The following is a 16,290-nucleotide window of genomic DNA, read 5'->3' as shown; positions in this document are numbered from 1 at the left end:
AGCCCATAAGCAGAAAGTGTCTGTTTTTCCTTCTGCAGTTCCCCACTGAGATATATCCTCGTGGATGGCGGTTTCTTCCGTCTCCTCCCAATACATAAATTGGGATGGATTTTCCTATTGAGTTATATCCTCATAGGACGTGTTTTGATTCAGTCTGTCTTTTCGGATCAGCCCCGAATCGGCGTTTTGTCAGCTGTTTCTCGTGCTTCCCTGTGGAAGAAATGAATGATGTGCCCAGTAACCGGCATCAATTCATTTATCCCCAGCGGAGTTTTGTTGGGCCTCTACCCAGTGACCGGTAGTTGTAAGTCCTATGTTCTTGCTTCTTGGCGGAATTTGTGGTTATATACCTTTTATTCCTCAAGCAAGAGTTGTTGGTCTTCTACCCAGTAGTCGGTAGTCGTAAACCCCATTTGCCTGCTCTCCAACAGTGTGTGGTTTTGTTATGAACCCTATTTTGTTTCCCGTGCGGATTTGTGATTCGTTCCATCCCCACGCAGAGTTGTTGGTTTTCTACCCGGTATTCGGTAGATGTAAACCCTAGTTTGTGGTTATTCCCACCAGAGTATGGCTACTACCCCGTATTCGGTAGTTGTAAGTCCTATCTTTTTCCCCTAGCAGAAGTAACCTTTGTGGTTTGTTCTGGTTGATGGTGGATTTTCTGTTGTTGTGATTTTTATCCCCAACAAAGTTGGCGTTTCCCGGTGGTATAAGTTGAATAAGTGCTCAGTATTTGGCCTTCATTCATCCGATCCCCAGTGGAGTTTGTGGTCTTCTACCCCGTATTCGGTAGTTATAAATCCCATGTTGTGATTGTTCTCCCCATCGGAGTTTGTGCCTTATGGTACAGTTGGATAATTGCCGGTTGCTTGCAATTTTATCCCAGCTGAGTCGGTAGTGTTAACCTCTTGTTTCCTCAGCCAGATTTTTGGTATTATACCCCGTATTCGGTAGTTGTAAACCCTAATTTCTCCTTTGCAGAGTTAACCTTGTTGTTCATCCTAACCGATGACGGTTACTCTTTGTGGTTATCATCATTCAATATTTGATGTTGATATTCCTCCCTTTGCTTGTGGATAATTTCCGGATGCTAGCAATTTATCCCCAGCAAGTGTCTTCTGGATCATTGCCGTATGCTCGCAATGTTATCCCTTTTGAAGTTGCCAGTGGGTCTTTTCACCGTTTGCTAGTGATTTGTTCCCCGGATCATTGATTGTTTATCAATGTATCCCCAGCCAGTCCCTGTGAATAATTGCCGGATGCTTGCAATTCATTCCCAGCAGCCTTTCATTTACCCGTTTGCTCGGTAATGATTGTTGCTCCCTTTGATCGGTCATCATTATATCCCTAGTTTTGGTATCCCGATGCCTTTCTTTTTGGTCGATTTATCCTTTGTTAACCCAGTAACCGGTTGTGGATAATCTTCCATGCGAGTGTGTTATCCACGTTCTGACGGTAATGGATAATATATCTCACGCACTCTTCAGTAGAAGCCTTTTGTGTTTCCCTAGTCGAGGAAGATTCGTTATTCCCTTTGCGGAATCGAATATTTGTTGTTTGGATAATTGCCGGTTGCTTGCAATTTATCCTCTTTGAGTTGTCTTTCGTTTACCCGGATGCTTGGTATCGATTGTCTCTTATTTTGGTTAGTCACCTATTATATACCTCGGTATCTCTGGTGTCTTTTCCTTTTGAGTATATTATTCACGGTCTGCCGGTAATGAATAGTATGTCTCTTTCACTCCTTGGTTGGAATCCTTTGTTGATCTTCCCCCAGTAGAGTAAGATTCGTATTCTTTGTAGAATCGAATACCCATCCTTTAACCAGTTTGTGTTTCGGATGATGAGTGTGTTGGCATATATACCAATTCACGTTGTCGGTAGATCACCTATTATATACTTCGGTATCCCTGGTGTTTCTTACCATGCGAGTGTATTGTCTACGGTCTGCCAGTAATAAATAATATATCTCATGCGAGTATTCTATCCACGTTCTGACGGTAATGGATATTATATCTCATGCACTCTTTGGGTTTGTGTCCCCAGTTGAGTAAGATTCGTTTTTCCTGTTGTGGATTCGAATGTCCATCCTGTAAGTTGATTTGCTTTTTCAAGCCCTCCTTTCGGATGACGAGTGTGTTGGCATATATACCAATTCACGTTGTCGGTAGATCACCTATTATATACTCCGGTATCTCGGGTGTCTCTTCCTTTTCGAGTATATTATTCACGGTCTGCCGGTAATGAATAATATGTCTCATGCACTCTTGGGTCAATCTTTTTGATTGTTTTCTCCGCAGGGTAAGATTCATATTCCTTGTGGATTCGAATATCCATCCTATAAACAAGTCTGCTTTTCTAGCTTTTCTTCAGGATGATGAGTGTTTTGGCATATATACCAATTCACGTTTCGGTCGGTCACCTATTATATACCTCGGTATCCCTGGTGTTCCTTCCTGTCTGCTCCCTATTATGACCTTGGTCCCCTGTGGAGTCAGATTTGCCTGAGTTGATGTACCTTTTTCAGGTCTTTCTCAGATGTTTGGATTGATTGATATCTCTCACCCTTATACCGGTCTTAGATATTATTTCTTCCTGAGTTTGTTGCCTTTATGCCGGTAACATCTCATCTTTGGCTTTTCTAGATTTCCCCAGCGGATTTGTATTGCTATTTGTGTTGCTGTATTGGTGTTATCCCCAGTACGTGCATTTTATGGGTCAACTTGAGTCATTCCAATGGATGTGTTCCCTTTGGAATTGCTTCTTTCCCCAGTATGAGTCCTTTGCTTCCCCAGTGAGGTCTCTAGTCTGATTTCTGGTATCCCCTAATCAGAGTCGTGTCTTGCAAATGTGATGTCAGTTTTGTTTTCCCTAACTCGGAGTCGTGTCCTGCTCACGCATTCTTTTTCTTTTATTATCCCCATAAGAGTCCTGTTAGAGTCTCTGTGCCTGGTGAGTGCATTACTCCGATGGATCGTCTTTTCTTCTGTGTGAATCCATTATCCCCACAGAGTTTGTGTCTTTTGCACGCATACATTTGCATCATGAGGTCTCCTAAAGACCAAAAATTTGTCTCATTATTGTTATTTAAGCCCATTCTACCGCGTCGAGATGAAGATTTCTAAACTTCACTTCTCCGGCTAGAATGACCTTAAATAGGGGCATCTGTAAGACCCCAAATTTTGTCCCTAAGATCCCTCAAGGCATCATATCATACCATTCATTGCCTCAAGGATCATTGTACACCTTTGCTTCCCTCCTAGTGGGTGGGTATCTTTTGAGTGTGATTTTTGATCACCAAGCATGTATTGCATTTGTATATCATTGCTTTTCATTTGTTTACTAACCAAAAGTACAAAAATATTGTCATTTAACCTTGTTTCTTGCAGATGAAGCAAACTAGGTCAAAATAGTCAAATCAGTCATTGAGCAATGGATGGTGACCATTCTTGAAGAATTTGGGCACCATGATCATTCATTAAAAGTTCATATGAACTGTGACATCATTTGGTATCAAGATCTCAAGAGAAAAAGGCTTGAAATTCATCAGAACTTGGCTCAGTTAACCAAAACCCTAGCAAAGTCAATTGTAGTCAACTGTGCATTTAATCAGGAATTGGAAGGTGTGAGATGGTTGGAAAGGTCTCATTCATGTCCATATAAGCCTCATTTGGCATTTGGCATTACAAACTTTTCACTTTTAATCCCTAATTTTTGCCCGAACCTTTTTCATTTTCTTGGTTCACCGGGATGCCCATTTTTGCCTGGACTGATCTTTTTATTGTCCAGCGGGTCTATTTCATGCGAAGTATTTTTTAACTGCGTCTGAGTTCACCGGGGAGGTGAAGTTTTCACCATCCATCCTTGCAAGCATTAAGACCCCACCATCAAAAACCTTGGTGACAATATACGGTCCATCATAGTTAGGAGTCCACTTTCCCCTGTGATCTGACTGAGGAGGAAGGATCCTTGTCAACACCAAATCTCCGACCTGGAAGCATCGAGGATGCACTTTCTGATCAAAGGCTCTCTTCATCCGACTTTGATACAACTGCCCATGACAAATGGATGCCATTCGCTTCTCTTTGATAAGACTTAACTCATTGAACCTTGTCCGAATCCATTCAGCTTCGTCTAACTTGACATCCAACTGGACTCTTAGAGAAGGAATCTCCACTTCAACAGGTAGGACTACTTCCATACCATACACAAGGGAGTAAGGGGTTGCCCCGGTCGATGTACGTACTGAAGTACGGTACCCATGCAAGGCGAAGGGTAGCATCTCATGCCAATCTCCGTACGTAACGACCATCTTCTGCACAATCTTCTTTATGTTCTTATTTGCCGCCTCAACAACACCGTTCATCTTAGGGCGGTAAGGGGAAGAATTGTGATGCTGAATGTTGAAGTTCTGGCACAACTCCTTCATCATTTTGTTGTTGAGATTAGAACCATTATCAATAATGATTCTTTCGGGAATCCCATAGCGACAAATGATTTCTTTCTTAATGAATCGGGCAACCACATGTCTGATGACCTTCGAAAATGACGCTGCTTCGACCCACTTGGTGAAATAGTCGATGGCAACAAGGATGAAGCGGTGCCCATTGGAAGCAGTCGGCTCAATCTTCCCAATCATATTTGTAAGACCCCAATTTTTGTCCCTAAGATCCCTCAAGGCATCATATCATACCATTCATTGCCTCAAGGATCATTGTACACCTTTGATTCCCTCCTAGTGGGTGGGTATCTTTTGAGTGTGATTTTTGATCACCAAGCATGTATTGCATTTGTATATCATTGCTTTTCATTTGTTTACTAACCAAAAGTACAAAAATATTGTCATTTAACCTTGTTTCTTGCAGATGAAGCAAACTAGGTCAAAATAGTCAAATCAGTCATTGAGCAATGGATGGTGACCATTCTTGAAGAATTTGGGCACCATGATCATTCATTAAAAGTTCATATGAGTTGTGACATCATTTGGTATCAAGATCTCAAGAGAAAAAGGCTTGAAATTCATCAGAACTTGGCTCAGTCAACCAAAACCCTAGCAAAGTCAACTGTAGTCAACTGTGCATTTAATCAGGAATTGGAAGGTGTGAGATGGTTGGAAAGGTCTCATTCATGTCCATATAAGCCTCATTTGGCATTTCAAACATCCACAGTGAAGGATTTGAGGTCAGACAAAAAGTTTCCAAAAATAGTAATGACCTGTAATTTTCACCTGCCAAAAATGGAAAGTCATTCTCCTCAAAATTACATGTCCAAGCAAGCTTCAAATCAAAATTTGTCCAACATGAAAGTTGAAGATCTTGCTCTTTCCTTTCCAAAAAGTCCAAGAACACTCATTTCCCATGTGTGGTTGGCAAGTTATGATCAAATCATTTTCAGAAAAAGTTGAAGTTCAAAGTGCCATAACTTTTGAATGGAAAGGCCAAATTGGTTGATTCTTTTTTGAGCAAACCACATTTGATGGGTACTATCCAAATCCATCATCACATTTCATCAAAAACCTTCACATAAAAAGGTCATTTTTCAAGTGAACCATTTAATATTTGGTGGGAAAAAAGGTCAAATTCAAAAGTACAAGGGATTTTCATACCAAACCAATTCTATTCACTTCTAAATGCAATTTGTGACTTGCTGCAAAAGGAAAATCACTGTTCCATTGGTTCAAGCTATCAAAGGGCAAATTGGCCAAAGTGCATAATGTGTGCAATTCACTAATCCATCCAAATTGAGCTAAACATGATTAAGGCATGGATTAAGAGGAACTATAAAGGCTTAATCCTAACAGAATGCTCAGGATCCACAATCACAATTCTCAGATCCAAACTTCAAAATTCACCAATTCTCTCAATTTTCTCAACTTTTCTTCACACTTTTTTGCAATTGTTCATCAAGAATCCATTGTTCTCTGTGCTATCTTTTGCCTTGTTCATCATCTGCAGGTGGTTTAGATCAACTGTTTGCAATCAATTGTGGAAGAATCGATCAAATCTGCGGCTGTCACAACCTTGAGCTCGCATGGCAGTTCGATCATTCGTGCATCTGGAGCCTAATTGAGCTGAGCTACTTGTTCCAGTCAACTCCTGCATCATCAATCATCATCTGTTTCAACCTGTCCAAGTGAAATTCGCGCGAAATCCAACAGCTACCATCACTAAGGTTAGATCTCGATTCTCACCATGCTTAAAATTGCGATATGGCTTTTGTAGAGCGTACAACGTAGAATAGACTGCAATTCGAATCATGCTAAATCATTGAGTATTCATGGAGAAATCTTGATTTGAACATTTAGATGCAAAACTTTTCTTGATTGAATCTTTTTGTATGTTGAGTTCTGGATGAAATTATGGTGATATTAGTGATGTACGTTGCATGCTGATTCCATTCATATATGGTTTGTACATTTCCATGGAGTTTTGTGAATGTTGATGATGAACAATGTAAAAACACCAAGAACACACAAAATTCCTTTCCAGATTCGCGTTTAGATCCAATTCGCCTGGCCTGTGTTCAAATTTCTTGTTTCCCGCCGCTTCTGGCCAATCACGTGCGGCCACCGCTTTAATGAAACGGGCGCGTTTCGCCCCTGGCTCGCTGGAATTACAAAATTGCCACTCAGCTTATTTAATTGCATTTCATTCTTAAACAATTATTTCATTTTTTTCATTAATCTTCAAAAATTCATAATTAATTCACCTTTTATCCAAATTGAGTGAGGATTTTTGTGTTGATTTCCAAATTTTCTCTAGTTTTTTTAGGTATGATAACAAATGTTGTTCCTGATTGATTTTTGATTTTGCCTAATGACTTTGGACATGTATGCTTTTGATGTATGTTTTGCCATTTCATTCACAAAATAATGATGCTTGTTCCAAAATGCATGAAATTTTATAGGCATGATCTAGACTCTTTCCTGGTGATTTTGATGTATAGTTTGCTATTTTTGAGTTCCTGGTTAGAGAGATATGATGTGAACTTTTTGAGTGTGACAATGTGTGTCACACTATGTTATGCCATGTTCATGAATTTTGTTTCCATGCTCATTGAATGTCATTTGCTCTGGATTTTTGCATGTGATTACATCTATATGTCTAGTTTAACCATGATTTTTTGTAGGATTTGTTGATCAATTTCCTATTTGATTGGTATTTTTGTTTGCTGTTTACCATTTTGTGAACGTTTCTTGAGTAATCAACTTACATATGTTGTAAAATTCTCATTCCTTATCATGTGGAGATGAAATTTGGTGGAGTGGTTCTTAACATGTTTAACTTCATCTTGGCTTTGGTCCCATTCATTTATCATTTGCTTTCACTGTTTGGCATTCATTTGAAGTTGGCACATGATTTGTAGCCTTACTTGGAGTTGTATTTGCATACCATGACTTCCTGATTTAATTCCCCTACTTCCACTTGTCCAAATAACATGAAATTTGATATGATGCTCATTGAATGTGTTCTGTTTGAGCTGGAATTTTTGTGGAACTTATTGAGCTGTTTTGATATTGGTTTCAGTGTGATCATTCTGTTAGCTCCATTGTGATTCCAAAATGCATAGTTTGACATGTTATGTGTATAAAATGGATTTGGTGCATAGTTTTGACATGAGACCAATTAAACTTTGTTCTTGTTTGATAAATCTTGATTTTGATCAATTTTCACTTGCTGTTTTGATTTTTTTACCTCCTTTTGACCCTAGGCTTGTCCTAGTGGTCTTACTTCTCACATTTGAGTTGTTTTTTCAGGTTAAGAAGCAAAATGCTTTAAGGAGATTAACTCAAGTTGATTGATTTTTGTTTATTTGATTATCATGAACTAACTTGGTTTGTTTTGTAGGATGCTAACTCATTTCATTTGAGTTTGTGCTTTGCACATGTGATTGATTGTGTTGTCTGTTGGTTCTTAACTTGTCTGTTTTGACTTTGTGACTTGAGTACTGATTATATTTGATTGATTTCAGGTACCATAGTCGCTTTAGTTCCTTGAGAACTAGCTTGCTTTGCTAAGCATTTGCATTGAGGTAGAATCTCTTGTCTCCATGTAGTCTGGAAGACCTGGCTTGTTATTTAGCCAGGCAACTGTCTGAAGTCCTCCTTAAGAGGCGATGTTTGTGATTGTTTAAATTTGTCCCCAAGCAGGTAAAGACCTCATATGAGGCAATTGGTAGACAAAAGAGATATGTAGCCTATCTCCTACTATTCTGTGAGTCACTCACCTTGCTCACACCACATGTGTTGATGCATAGTGAGTAAAAACCCAAGATCTATCGAGTCTAACTTGTGGAGAGAGTTCCATCTTTCTGAACTCCCACACCTTCTGATATTCAATGCTCTCCCTGACCAGGGATAAGAGTGATGAGGCACACCCCTCATATCCTTTCATATGCTTCACCTTGGCTCTCAATGTCAAGGTTAAGAGCGCCATTTACCCTATTCCAGTTGACTTTTAAGTCTAACCCTTTGATTGAGCCTAATTGTTTGGTTATAGTGGGTGCTAAATGTTTGTTTGATTGTATCATTTGTACATGTTTGCTTGCTTGCCTTTGTGCACTCATCATCATTAATTTGTTCATTATTGCATGATCATCATTGCATATCTTTGTGATCCTTATTTGAGTTTACCCATTGAGGACAATTGTAAGACCATGTTCTTTGGCCATTGTTCCTATGATTTGGAAGGGACAGAGTGTAAGACCATCTCATTTGGTCACTCATGTCCATTGCTTAAATGCTTGTTTGTTTGTTGTATGTGAGGATGCAATTATAAGTCCATGTTGTTGGCATTTGTATTCCTATGATCATCCCTTGGAGGTTGGTATAAGTTCAGATAGATTGGCATCTGACATCCAAGTTTTGTTTTACTTTAGGAGATTGGTGTAAACCCATTTATTGGTATCCGACATCCGCTTTTGTTTGTGAGATTGGTATAAGACCATTGATGGCATCCGGTATCATTGTTTTGTTTTAGGAGATTGGTGTAAACCCATTTATTGGTATCCGATATCCGCTTTTGTTTGTGAAATTGGTATAAGACCATTGATGGCATCCGGTATCACCTTGCTTTTATTTTTTTTCTTGCTTTGTTGCTTATTCCTAAGGACACACTTGAATCATCTTCTATATGATTTCAAGAGGTGAACCTTTCTAAGAAGTTTTACGTTCCATCATCTACACCCTTTTGTCTCAAAACCCCCTTTTCACACTTTGCTTTCAAAAAACTTTGACTTGTTGTGCAAACATCTTCATGTCTTTTCAAATTTAGAAACTTGGACCTTAAGTCCTTGATTTTTCAAACTTCACTTTTCATAACACTTCTTTGAATCAATCTTAATCATACATTGACCATATTTTGTGAATAATCATAATCAATTAACTTCACCCATTCAATTGTTTTGGCTTTGTCCATTATTAATATGTTTTCATACATTAGCCATAGGTTTCAATTACCATAGAGGTTGATGTAAATCTTACCTTATCCTTAGTGAGTTGATTGTAAGTCTTCCATACTTATTATAGGGTTAACCCCTCAGTAGTATGTTGAATCCGTCCTCGCGTGGGGGATTGTTGATGTTGGTTGAGTTTTCTCCCATTGGTAATGAAAAGCCTTAGTGCTTGTGTTTTAAAATTGAACTCACTAATTTTTGGAAATCTTTTAGCCGAACTACGGCGTTTTGATCCTTACCTTTGATGGAAGGTACGTAGGCAACGGGTTCATCCGTTCAAACACAAAAATAATAAAAAATCGTACATTCTTTTCCCATCATCCCATTCATGTTTGCACAATATGTCATAAACAAAATAAAAATTTTATACAACAAGTGTGAAAAGGGCTCCCTAGGAGTACCTAGGACGTCATGGGTGCCTAACACCTTCCCATTGCGTAATTTACCCCTTACCCAGATTCTCTGATCTTTTCATTAGTTTTCTACGTGTAAAACTTCTCAGGTTTTTGTTCGCTTTTTAACCAGTCCTTAGGATAAATAAAAGTGCGATGGCGACTCGATTCATTGTATACTTTGCTTATGGTTTTATCAATAAATCATATAGCGACGAATACACCGCTACAGAAAAGTGGCGACTCTGCTGGGGAATAACATTAGACCTTCCCTGGTGGTATTGCCTACTTTTCACCCTTGTTGTATGATATTGTTTATTTGTTATATGACATATTTTTGTACAATTTGGGATAACTGTATTGATTGTAATGTTTGAATGGCTTGATATACAATTGCCTGCCAATCTTCTCAAAGTCTTTCTATCATTGTTGGATTCCCCTGCAGGGTACTCTTGATTCTTCAGAAAGCGCTTGATGTCGTGATACCGGGGCTTGTCATCAACTACCAGTTCAGCAGCAAACACATATGCGGCCCTATCACGGCGCATCACGTCGATCTTGGGAGCCTGGTTCCACCGAATCACGTTGATCATGGAGGATAGAGTAGCAAGAGCATCTGCCATCTGGTTTTCGTCACGAGGTATATGATACAACTTTACTGTCGTGAAGAAAGTCAACAGTCTTCTCGTGTAATCTCTGTAGGGGACCAGAGTAGGCTGGAGAGTGTTCCAATCACCATTCACTTGATTGATTACTAGAGCTGAATCTCCGAAGATGTCCAAAGTCTTGATTCTCAAATCAATGGCTTGCTCAATACCCAAGATACAGGCTTCATACTCAGCTTCATTATTGGTGCACTCGGAATTCAGACGAGCGGTGAAAGGCATGTGGGCACCTTTCGGAGTTGTAATGATAGCACCAATTCCACTTCCTCTGGTGTTGACGGCCCCATCAAACTTTAAAGTCCACTTTTCGTCTGGATCAGGTCCCTCTTCAACAACTGGCTCTTCATAGTCTTTCATCTTGAGGAACATGATGTCTTCATCTGGAAAATCAAACTTCATCGGCTCATAATCTTCAACTGGCTGTTGAGCAAGATAGTCTGACAGAATACTCCCCTTGATGGCTTTCTGGGAAGTATACTGGATGTCGTACTCTGTCAGTACCATTTTCCAACGAGCAACTCTTCCGGTGAGAGTTGGCTTCTCAAATATATACTTGACTGGATCCATTTTGGAGATCAGTAAGGTTGTGTGAGACAACATGTATTGTCTCAATCGCTTCGCAGCCCATGCAAGTGCACAACATGTTTTTTCAAGCATTGAGTGTCCCGACTCGCAATCTGTGAATTTCTTACTCAGGTAGTAGATGGCATGCTCTTTCCTACCTGTCTCGTCGTGTTGACCGAGAACACAACCCATGGAATTGTCTAGTACTGTCGAATACATAATCAGCGGTCTCCTTGGGACCGGAGGCACAAGGATAGGAGGTTTCTGCAAATACTCTTTTATCTTCCCGAACGCCCTTTGACAATCATCATTCCACCTGATAGCCTGATCTTTTCTCAACAATTTGAATATTGGCTCACACGTGGCTGTTAGGTGAGAGACGAACCTTGCAATGTAGTTCAACCTCCCTAAGAAACCACAAACTTGTTTTTCTGTTCTTGGCTCAGGCGTTTCCTGTATCGCTTTCACTTTGGCCGGATCCACCTCAATCCCTTTTCCGCTAACAACAAAACCCAGTAGTTTTCCAGATCTCACCCCAAAAGTACACTTGTTCGGATTAAGCCTCAGCTTGAATTTCCTCAAACGCTCAAACAGTTTCTGCAAATTCACCAAATGTTCTTCTTTTGTCTGAGATTTGGCAATCATATCATCAACATAAACCTCGATTTCATGATGAATCATATCATGGAACAGAGTCACCATCGCTCGCTGATATGTTGCTCCGGCATCTTTTAGACCAAACGGCATCACCTTGTAGCAGAAGGTGCCCCATGGGGTTATGAATGTTGTCTTCTCCATGTCTTCTGGTGCCATCTTAATTTGATTATAGCCAGAAAAACCATCCATGAAGGAGAATACCGAGAACTGAGCCGTGTTATCCACCAAAACATCAATGTGAGGTAAGGGGAAATCATCTTTAGGACTAGCCCTGTTCAGATCCCGGTAGTCAACACACATCCGTACCTTTCCATTCTTCTTAGGTACCGGAACGATATTTGCAACCCATGGCGGATAATTTGTGACTTCTAGAAACCCTGCATCCAACTGTTTTTGCACTTCTTCCTTTATCTTGACAGCCATCTCTGGTCTTGTTCTTCTGAGCTTCTGCTTGACCGGAGGACAGCCTTCTTTGAGCGGCAAGCGATGTACCACGATGTCTGTGTCAAGCCCTGGCATGTCCTGATAAGACCAAGCGAAGATGTCAACATACTCTTGCAGCAATTCAATCAACCCCTTCTTGACATTGTCTTCCAAAGCAGCCCATATCTTGATTTCTCTCTTGGCGTCCTCAGTGCCGAGATTAATCACTTCAACAGACTCTTGATGCGGTTGAATGACCCTTTCCTCTTGTTTTAATAACCTGGTAAGTTCTTCAGGGAGTTCACAGTCTTCATCATCCTCTTCTTCAGCTTGAAAGATTGGATTTTCAAAGTCGAAGCGAGCCATAACAGAACTGTTATCAATAGGATCCGGTGATGTGCATCTGCATGAGTGATGGTATGTGCTTATGAGTGTGAAAAAAAAGAAAAAAAGTGGAAACTAAACAAAACATTGCCATTTTTTTTTGAAAAACTACAAAAATAGAAAGACAGGGAACGAAATATTTGAATGCAAAAAGACGTCCTTTATTTATGATAAAAAATGCAAGTGTCACATAGATGAGCCCTACAATGAGTAATTACGCCCTGGCGGAACGTAAGACTTGGATATGCATGAATAAACAAAGAAAATTACTCCTCCAGACAAGTGGCTTGGACAATCTCCTCAGAAGACCAATTATTGAGAACTTCACCCGGGATCCTCGGACGCACCCAGTTATCGATGTCGCAATCACTATCCCCATATTCATTATTGACTGTAGAGACTAATTTGACTTCTCCTTCAACCATGTTAACGTTGGCTCCACCATGCTGGGGCATGGGATTGTTGACGACATTAGGAGTTGGTGCAAAGTTGATGGCCTTTGAATCAATGAGGTCCTGAACTACGTGCTTAAAAGCTTTGCAGTTCTCAATATTGTGGCCAGGTGCCCCAGAGTGGAAGCTACACCTAGCGTTGGCGTCATAACCTACCGGAAGTCTACCAACGGGAGGAGCCAGAGTGCGCAACTGCACAAGTTGTAGTTATTGAAGACTAGAAAGCAACTAAGCGTACGACATTGGAAGAGTGTCGAAACACCGGTCCATCGTCCTTGGCCTCGTTTGATAGGCGGGTCTGTTACCCGGTTGTTGTGGTTGGTACTGAGCTGGTTGACGCTGTGGTTGTTGTTATTGTAGTGGTGCTGCAGCTGGAATGGTCATAGCCGCAACATACGGTTGCTGATGATAGTTTTGAAAGTTATTCCTCCGGTTATCCCTGTTCTGATAAGAAGATATGGCACTTGCATCCCCTTCTCTCCTCTTCTGTCCCTGAATGAACGGCTTCTTCACCCCTGATGAGGATCCACCTCTACTCTGGGTCTCGTATGTCCTCAGGTAATTCTCCACCTTCTCTCCGGTAGAGACTACATCAGCAAAATTGGAGGCATTGCAACCCACCAGGCGCTCCAAATAAGGTCTTGGCAGAGTGTTCATGAACATGTTAGCCATTTCCTTCTCCAACATAGGAGGTTGAACACGGGAAGCTGTTTCTCTCCACCATTGAGCGTATTCTCTGAAGCACTCATTGCTTTTAAGAGACAGATTTTGAAGTTGAGTTCTGTCCGGAGCCATGTCTGCATTATACTGATACTGCTTCACGAAAGCCTCAGCAAAATCCCTCCAGCAACGGATGTGGGCCCTGTCCAGCCTCATATACCATTCCAGGGATGCCCCAGCTAGGCTGTTTCGGAAAAAGTACATAAGCAACTTTTCGTCATTGGAGTATGCAACCATTTTACGGAAATAGACTTGCATATAGGTCTTCGGGCAAGAGTTGCCATTGTATTTGTCAAATATCGGGACCTTGAATTTCGGTGGCACTCTCACACCTGGGACCATCCCCAAGTCAGTAACATCTACTCCCAGAGGATTATGTCCTTCCACTGCCTTCAACCTCTCTTCCAATCTTCTAAACATGGGGTCCACACCACGACCCATACCAAAGTCTTCCTGCAGCAGGGGGAACTGATCGTCCTGATCATCATGAACGGGCTGTTGACCGGAGGTGACATGTAGGATTGGGATACGCCCCGGTCCATTGGGTTCATTAGCCTCTCCAGCTGGAGGATCAGTCACCGTCTCTGGTTGAGCAGGGGGATTCCTCTGTATCATCTGCCTGAGCTCTTGCTGTCCTTGAGCCACCCCTTGAACCACATCCATGAATTGATTCATGCGTATTTTCATCTCGGCGAACTCTGCCTGTAGGCTCTCCATTACTCTCTGTTGGTTTCTGCGGGTACCGTACCAGTGAATGCCTGGGTCAGCTATCCTGATGATGAAACACCAAACAAACTGAGAACACTGTGGCGGTACCTGTTATGCAAGACATGCTAATGAATATGTAAATGCAATGACATGTTTATCAATTCCAAAGGTATTCTACCCCCTTGATTCAAGTCTCTCAATAGATAAACGATGTAAAAAAGAAAAGACTAAGCCGTTGATGAGAACCAAGAAAATTCCGACTAGAATCAAGTAGAAGATATAAACCCCACAGAAATGGATAAACATGTGTGAATGATTATGAATGCAAAATGAGGTGATGCAAAATGATGTGAATGCAGTGCAGTGGCATGGGAATCAGGATCGCTGTATCTGCTTGAACATCTGTCAGGTTGCACTGTCTGGAGAGAAATTAAGAGCACACCAAACAAAGGTCATGGGATGGATCATGTTATCCTTAATATCAACCACCCATTTTGGTGGATTATGGTTTACACCTTATCAACACCCAAGTTTCATTGATATTAAGGATACCTGATCGGATCAATCATAAATCAAGGGTTTGTTGCAAGTCACGAGCATGAAGTTTAGGTTAAGAACTGTAAGACCCCAATTTTGTTCCTAAGATCCCTCATGGCATCATATCATATCATATCATTGCCTCAAGGATCTTTGTGCACCTTGTTTCCTTCCCTGTGGGTGGGTTATCTTTTGAGAGTGGTTCTTGATCACCAAGCATATTTTGCATTTGTATATCATTGCTTTTCATTTGTTTACTAACCAAAAGTACAAAAGTATGTCATCTAACCTTGTTACTTGCAGATGAAGCAATCTTAGGTCAAGGCAGTCAAAGGCAGCCATTGAGCAATAGATGGTGGCCATTCTAAAGAATTTGGGCACCATGATCATTCACCAGAGCTCATATGAACCATGATATCATTTTGAATCAAAGTCCTAAGTGATAGAGGCTTGAATTTCCTCTGAGCATAGCCAGGTCAACTGAAACCCTAGAAAAGTCAACACAAGTCAACTGTGCATTCAATCATGGATTTGAAGGTGGGAGATGGTTGGAGAGACCTCATTCATGTCCATACAAGTCTCATTTGACATTTCAAACATCAACAATGAAAATTTTGAGGTCAGATGAAAACTTTCCAAAAATAGTAAGTGACCTGTAATTTGAAATTGCCAAAAATGGAAAGGTATTCTCCTCAAGATTACATGACCAAAAATGCTTCAAATGAAATTGTGTCCAACATAAAAGTTGATGATCTTGCTCTCACCTTTCCAAAAAGTCCAAGAACATGAATTTATCATTTGTGGTTGAAGAGATATGATCAAAAGATGGCCAAGTGTGGATTGAACTTCAAAGGGGCATAACTTCTCAACCATTGCTCCAAATCATGTGGTTCTTTTTGCTAAATTCTTGTTTTGACCTATAATTTCATAATCATGCATTACATTTAATCAATTCTCATCACAAAAATATTGGCATTTTCATTTGAATTTTGGAGGGAAAATCCAAATCAAAAATATTGCATTGTCCATACATTTTTCCACTTGCACTTGGTTCTAAACAGCATTTGGAGTGAATTGGGTTCAAAATTCGTGCACTGTTCATTGCCATGCACATGCATAAGGGTGATTTTGCCAATTTGTCCAAACACTTTGTTTTCACTAATTTTTCATTACCAATTGATTAATCATGATTAAGTTTGGTTAATTAGGAGTATATAAGTGAAATCATTACAGAAAAACCCTAACCACAATTCATTTTTTCAGATCTAAAATTTTTGCTCTCAATTTTCTCTCAATTTTTTCTCTCATTTTCTTCAAAGCAATTCCATAAATCCG

Source organism: Lathyrus oleraceus, chromosome 5 (assembly GCF_024323335.1).
Source record: "Lathyrus oleraceus cultivar Zhongwan6 chromosome 5, CAAS_Psat_ZW6_1.0, whole genome shotgun sequence".
Taxonomy (NCBI): Eukaryota; Viridiplantae; Streptophyta; class Magnoliopsida; order Fabales; family Fabaceae; genus Lathyrus; species Lathyrus oleraceus.
This window is presented reverse-complemented; position numbering follows the sequence as displayed.